The 7,706-nt window shown below is 38.6% G+C and overlaps 1 pseudogene; it reads right to left on the bottom strand.

The window, feature by feature from the left end:
• The window catches only part of LOC102825625, a 17,143-nt pseudogene extending 11,768 nt beyond the window's left edge, over positions 1-5,375 (bottom strand).
• Positions 5,376-7,706: the final 2,331 nt, after the last annotated feature.

The raw sequence follows: 7,706 nt of genomic DNA, 5'->3' as shown, positions 1-7,706 counted from the left end.
TATGTCTTTTGTTTTATTTTTCTCTCTTATTTGGGGTGGGCAGGGGCAGTTGACTATATGATGATGCCTGGTTGCCATCCTGGTGTGGCACTGTGGGTTAATGGGCTGCACTGTAAAGTTAGTTTGAACCAAAGTCGGTGGTTCTAGCTCACCAGACACTCCTTGGAAACCCTATACAGGGTCGCTATGGGTCAGAGCCTGACACAATGGCACTTAACAACACTAACCTAAAGAGTCCTGGTGTGGAGCTGGACTGCTAACCACAAGGTCGGTATTTCAAACATACCAGCTGTTCCTCCCAAACCCTGTACAAGGTCACTATGAGTCAGAACAGACTTGACAACAAACACCAACTAATCTAAAGGTTAGCAGTTCAAACCCACCCAGCAGCACTACAAAATAAAGTCCTAGAAATCTGCTTCTGTTAAGATTACAACCAAGAAATTCCATGGAGCAGGTCTACTCTGTAACACACAAGGTTACTAGGATTTGGAATTGACTCTGTGGCAATGGGTTAGGGTCGGTCTTTTTTTTTTTCCTTCTGATTATGTGGATATTGACATACTTATTGCTCTTCTCAGTCATTAAAAAGACAGAAAAAAAAGAACAAATTTGACTCTGAGACTTGTTCTTGAGCATACAAAAGCTAAAGCAACTAGAAGAAATGAGTAAGTAAAAGAGCTGAACAGAAAATTCCAAAGGGCAGTTCCAGAAGACAAAGTAAATTATAATGAAAAGTGCAAAGATCTGGAGTTAGTCTGAAATACTGATGGACTCTAGGGACAAAATATTGAATGAAGCAGGAAGTATCAAAAGAAGATGGAAAGAATACACAGAGTTGCTGTACCAAAAATCAAATGATTGATGTTCAACCATTTCAAGATGCAGCATATGATCTATAACCCATTGTATCGAAATAAGAAGTTCAAGCTGAACTGAAATCATTGGAGAAAAACAAGGTTCCAGGAATTGATGGAAAATGAATAGAAATCTTTCAACAACCTCATGCAGCACTGGAGGCACTCACTCATCTATGCCAAGAAATTTGAAAGACCTGGCCAACAGATTAGAAAAGATCCATATTTGTGCCCATTCCAAAGAAAAGTCACCCAACAGAATACAGAAATCACCAAACAATATCATTAATATCACATGCAAGTAAATTTCTGTTGAACATAATTAAAAAATGATTGCAGCAGTACATCAGCAGGGAGCTACCAGAAATTCAAACCAGATTCAGAAGAGGACATGGAACTAAGGATATCACTGCTGATGTCAGAGGGTCTTGACTGAAAGAAGAGAATACCAGGAAGAAATTTACTTGTACCTTATTGACTGTGTGGATCATAACAAACTATGGATAACATTGTGAAGAGTGGGTATTCCAAAACACTTACTTGTGCTCATGAGGAATTTATATATAGACCAGGAAACAGTCATATAGAACAAGAGGGTAACTGAATGGTTTAAGATTAGAAAAAGTGTGAACCAGGGTGTCTTTTCACCATATTTATTCAATATTTATGCTGAGCAAATGATCTGAGAAACTGGATTATATGAAGAAGAACTTGGCATTAGGATTGAAGGATGACTCATTAACAACCTGCAACATACAGATGACATAACCTTGTTTGCTAGAAGCAAAAAAGACTTGAAATGCTGATGAAAATAAAAATCTACAACCTTCAGTATGGATTGCACTTCATTGTAAAGAAAACAAAAAATCCTCACAACTGGACCAATAAGTAACATCATGATAAATGGAGAAAACATTTAATTTGTCAAAGACTTCCATTCGCTTGGGTCCACAATCAATTCTCATGAAGCAGTAGTCAAAAATCAAATGACATATTACTTTAGGCAAATCTGTTGCAAAGGACCTCTTTAAAGTGTTCAAGAGCAGAGATGTCACTTTGAGGACTAAGGTGCCCCTTATCCAAGCCATGGTATTTTCAATCACTTCAGATGCATGTGAAAGTTGGACAATGAATAAGGAAGACTTAGAAGAACCAATGCATTTGAATTATGGTGCAAAGAACATTGAAAGTACTATCAGAAGAACAAACAAATCTGTCTTCGAAGAAGTACAACCAAAAGTGAGGATGAAAATACTTCTCTTGTACTTTGGGCAGGTTGTCGGGAACAACCATGGATGTTCCTGGAGAAGAACTTGGAAAAGTGTAAAGTCAACAAAAAATTTCAAGTCCTGTTATGGCGCTGTGGATTAATGCGCTGGACTGCAAAGTCTATTTGAACCCAAGGTTGGGGTTCAAGCTTACCAGCCGCTCCTCAGAAACCCTATGCAGGGTTGCTATAGGTCAAAAGCAACTCAACAGCACTTAACAACAACAACCAAAAGGACATCCCCAACACGATGCATTGAGACAGTGACAGCAACAATGGGCTCAAACATAACAATTATGAGGATGGAGTAGTTTTTTGTTCTGTTGTGCATAGGGTCACAATGAGTCGGAACCAACTCTGTGATATATAACAACAACAATTGCTCTTCTTAATGAGATGGATTGATGCAATGGATGCTAGGATGGCACAGGACCAGTGTTTTGTTATGTTGTATACAGGGTCACTCTGAGTCAGAACTGACTCCATGGCACCTAACAACAATTGTTCTTCTATCGTTTTACTTTTTTTTTTTTTTTTACATATTACATCTGTTTATTCCTTCTTGATACCCCTGGGAGAGTTCTTCAATTTTATTTTCTAGTCGTACTTACTCAGAAGCTGGGTTTATCTTCCTGTTTATCTCATCCATGATATTCTTTATTTATATTGTTATTTTTTCATGCACAGTATTTCTTCTTTGTTCTTTCTAATAATTGTTTCTTCCTACATTTATTTTTCATTTTTAACTGAGTGACAATTTACAGAACAGATGATCAGTGTTTGTATTTGACAATCGTACACTGAGTGACAATTTACAGAACAGATGATCAGTGTTTGTATTTGACAATCCTACACTGTGTTGCATCTCAGTGATTGCATTCCTCAATGTAACATTGGTTGTCTCATTTCCTGCCTGTATTTCTTGTTTCCATTCCTTTCTTTCCCACCCCTTCTGAACTCTGTCTGTCCTTGGGTTGTTGTTGTTGTTGTTAAATGCTGACAGGTCAATTCTGACCCATAGCGACCCTCCAAGGAGCAACTGGTGAGCTTAAATCACTGACCTTGTAGTACAAACAATGGAAGCATTAGCCCACAGCACCACACTAGGATTCCTGTCCTTGGGTAAATGCTGCTATTTTTATCTCAAAGAGTTTGCCATTCTATGTGTTGATGCTCCCCTTATACACCTATCTGTTGCTTGACTGAATATTGATCCACAAGAATGAGCTTAGTTCTAGACCTGAAGGTGACCAAGGGCCATAATCTCAGGGTTATTGTTTCTTTCTACTTTTTGTTACCAATTATTCCATTTTCCTTTCTGAAAATGTCTGTTAAGCATATTTCAATTCCTTTATCTTTATATTCACATTATTCTCATTCATCTAGTCTTAGGTTAGTCAGAATTTTTCTTGTCATGATTATCCTCTCCAGCTCCCGTTTATTTTTCCCATACTCTCACGTTCTTCTAAGGATTTCAGTTAGTTGGGTTGGCAATGTGTACTGAGGAGTGGCCAAAGCTCAGACACTGTGTGATTATAAGAAGGTGAAAGGTATGTACTCTAGAGGGGACGCTTGTGTCACGAAGTGGCACCACCTATCAATAACCTCTCACCAAATGAACCTTCATCTGGGTGAACCTCTATCCATCCACACCAGACATTGCTCCTTTCCAAGATCTTTGTTCACTTAGTTGAGAAGAAGATGGAATGGTACAAGACCTGCCAATCATCTACAAATTTAAGAACCAGTTACCACCATCAAGTCAACTCCAACTGTTGGTGAGCTTGTGTGAGTCAGAGAACTGTGCTCCATGGGGTTGTCAGCGACAGGGTTTTTTTTGAAATAGATCACTAGGCTTATCTTTTGAGATTCTTCTGGTAGAATCCAACCCCCAACCTTTCTTTTAGCAGCCAACTTACATTAACAGGTTGTACCACCAGGGAGGACTCTAATAATTTACACCATTGGTATCTCAATCCGTCCCCAACATGACTGGTGCCATCCATATGTTACACCACTGACCTCTGCAGCTCTGAACTTAAGGACAGAAACTGATCTTGGAATACACAATGTCCATAACTCAGCTAGAAAAGAGTATAATTCAAAATATCTCCCTCAACTATGTTTTCTGTCTTTCCTCTGGTACAAACTGCTCTTTACTCTCGCACTGTGTCACAATCATACTTTGTCTTGAGGTTTCTCACAGTTTTGACTTTATTTCTTGATATTCTAATTGTCTCCCCCTTGCTTCTTTGGAGTCTTCAGATAAAGTTTGGGAGAAAACCAGAAAACTGGACTGTTTCACAAAAGTTAATAGGAACCTGAAGCTAACTGATCTTTTACCAAATCTCCATCACTGCATTGTTGTTGTTGTTGTTGTTGTTGTTGTTCAGTGCCGCTGAGTCATTTCCAATTCATAGTGACCCTGTATAGGGTTTCTGAGGAGTGACTGGTAAATTTCAACCACTGACCTGGTGGTTCAAAACAACCTTGAGGTCACATGCTTATCCTACAGTGCCACACCAAAAAGAAAATAATTTCTATCTCACTGGGTTGTGCTAAGCACCCAATAAATAACTACAATGTAAAAATGGTTTACAAAATGAAAATGAAATACAATTTTAATTTATAATTGTTGTTATGAGACCAAGTCATTAGAGTTTTAATGCATTTTTCTCAACCCTGCGTCTATTTGACTCTCTTTCAAAACATGTGCAGAATTTGGCCAGGCGTCATCACCCCTCACCCTGTTACCACCCTGGTGCAAGCCGCCATCACCTCTTACCTAGATTATTGCAGCTCCCTTTCTGTCAGTTTCTTTGCTCCTAGTCTTGCCCTTACACAGTGATTTCATCAGTATGTAAGTCAGTTTGTGTCCCCACCATGCTCAGAGCCTCCCAATGGTTCCTCACTTCACTTAGAGTAAAATTCAAAGTCCTCATCACTGACAAGGTGCTCCACACCCCAGGCCTCTGTCTGGCCTCCTTTCTGAAGCCATATCTTTGCCCTCACCCATGCCTCTACTGCTCCACTTTCAAACCCTGCAGGTCACCCTACCTCACAATCTTTGGGGGAGCTTTTCTCACTGTCTGAAATCTACATGGTTCTCCTTTTACCTTCAAAGTTCCCTTTCCAATGAGGTCTTCCCTGGATGCCCAATCCTGAGAATTTATATCCTCCTTCCCTGCTATTTTTATTCCCTGAGCACTTATTACTCTCAAACATACTGTAGAAATTTTTAGTTTGGCCATTTTGCCAATAAAAGACAAACCAGTAGCTGTCTAATCAATTACAACTCATGGTGATCTCATGTGCTTCAGAGTAGAACTACCTTCCATACAGTTTTCAATGGTTGTGATCTTTCAGAAGCATAGCACCAGGTTTTTTCTGCCAGAGGTGTTCTGGGTGGATTTGAACTACCAACTTTTCATCTAGTTGCTCTTGTCGCTAAGTGACATCAAGTCTGTTCCAACTTAGAGCAACCCTGTATAGGGTTTCCAAGAAGCGACTGGTGGGTTAGAACCACCAATCTTGTGGTTAGCAGTCCAGTGTTTATTCTGTAGCACCCTATCAGCTGGGGACAAATCCAGCTCACTCTGTATGCAAATTCCATGAGAGCAAAGTTTTTTTGTTAATTTTGATCATTTGCTCACTCGGTATTCCCAACACTTAGAGCAGGCCTAAGGAATAAATGAATAAGATATACATTGTTTTTAAATTGTTGATAAGTACGTAAATCCATTTCAACAATCTTCACAGGTACAAATCTGTGACATTAATTATGCTCATTATGTTGCTCAACCATCACCTTTATCCATTCCCAGAGCATTCCATCTCCCTTAACAGATTCCTACAAATATCTTTTAATAAAGGGAACATTTCCTGCCCCATAGTTCTAATGTTGATGACTCTCCAAATCCAGGGTCTAGTATTGTTGTTGTTGTTGTTAAGTGCCATCGAGTCAGTTCTGACTCATAGTGACCCTGTATGGAGTTTCTGAGAGTGACTGATAGGTTTGAACTGTCAGCATTTTAGTTACTAGTCCAGTGTTTATCCTACAATGTCACACTAGGGCTCCTAGGCACTGGGATTAGGAACAAGATCACAGGACTGAAAACCAGGAAGGCAGTCCTGACAAATTGCTTTGGATTCAGATCTCCAGAGGGAGCAAAACTGGAAGAACTACCAAGACCATAAACCAAGGCAACGGCATCACTTGGGAGGTACAGGGGGGCGGAAAGCACCAGGTGACACTGACAGAGGGGATGACACCAAAATGACTGTCTATAGCACCTTTGTGCACTGTTTCAGTAGAACTGTATTAGTATAAAATATCCTATATTTAGTTATAACAATAGGATACATTTTTCATATCTCCAGCTTACATATATCAATATATACCTGCAAGGCAAAAACTCTATGCTAATAACTTACATTCTGAACCTTCTAACGTGCTCCATTCAAAGCTGTCATTATTACCCAATTACAGAGATGCTTCAAATCATGTGGTTTCATCTGTATGTGCTATATATACATGTTGTTTTGGTTGCCCCTGTTCTTTTTACAATCACTGAGTTTGTACAATTTTCTGATATTTTAACTACAATATTGTAGTCATTATTACTTGTGATGCTATATCAATTATTTATTTTTTTGAGAATGAAGGAGTCATTAAAGGAAAAGGAGAAAGATCCAAAAATGTTTCTACTCAGCTACTAATAATGTAATAGATAGTATTGTAATTCAATATGGAAAGATTTTGCGAAACAATTTTGTTGTCAGCATTCATGTCAGCCAGGAAAGATTATAGCTCTATTTATCACATTATTCTCTGATTAAAATTGATCGTAAACATTATTAAGGATTCTGTATGGTCTAGTACAGTAGGTCCATAGAGGTGGGTGGGGCAGAGGGGACTTGACATCATGAGTCACCACATTGGGTGATACCAACTCTAGTCATTTCTCAGTGTGCTGTTTCTATTGAGGTTATAGCAGTTTGTGTATCCAGGGTGCCACCTATGGACAAGATTTTTAAAGTGCAGAACAGCTTTTAAGAACAAGAATAGACCCTCCAAGGTGACCTATAAAACTAAACAAATAACACAGTAATTTATCTGACATATTAAGAAATCCCAGTTCATTTCCTAGCTTAAACTTGTAACTGACAAGGAACACCTGATACAGTTTTCCCCAGACTTCAGCAAATACATTTATAAAACCAAAATAAAAGCAAGAATTACAATCATTCTGAACTTAAACCAACTGCAATATCTGGGAGAACATTTTGCTGATTATACAAATTAGTCATTGGTTCAAAAAGACAACTCTGAATATCAGATTTAATCTCATTAAACAGATGCTATTTTAAAAAGAGATGGAATTGCATTTCATTTATTCAGATAGTTATTAAACACTTAACAGAACACCTGTAAGTCCCGAGAACAATTCTAGTTTATGGTGGGCTCACAGAAAACAAGGTCTCTACTGTTACAGAATGTAGATGTTGTTGTTAAGTGTTATCAAGTTGGTTCCGACTCATAGTGACCCTATATTGGGTTTCCAAGAAGCAACTGGTGAGCT

The sequence above is a fragment of the Chrysochloris asiatica genome, unplaced genomic scaffold (assembly GCF_000296735.1).
Source record: "Chrysochloris asiatica unplaced genomic scaffold, ChrAsi1.0 scaffold00086, whole genome shotgun sequence".
Lineage (NCBI taxonomy): Eukaryota > Metazoa > Chordata > Mammalia > Afrosoricida > Chrysochloridae > Chrysochloris > Chrysochloris asiatica.
Note: the sequence above shows the minus strand (reverse complement) of the source record. Positions and strands in the feature narration are given on the sequence as shown.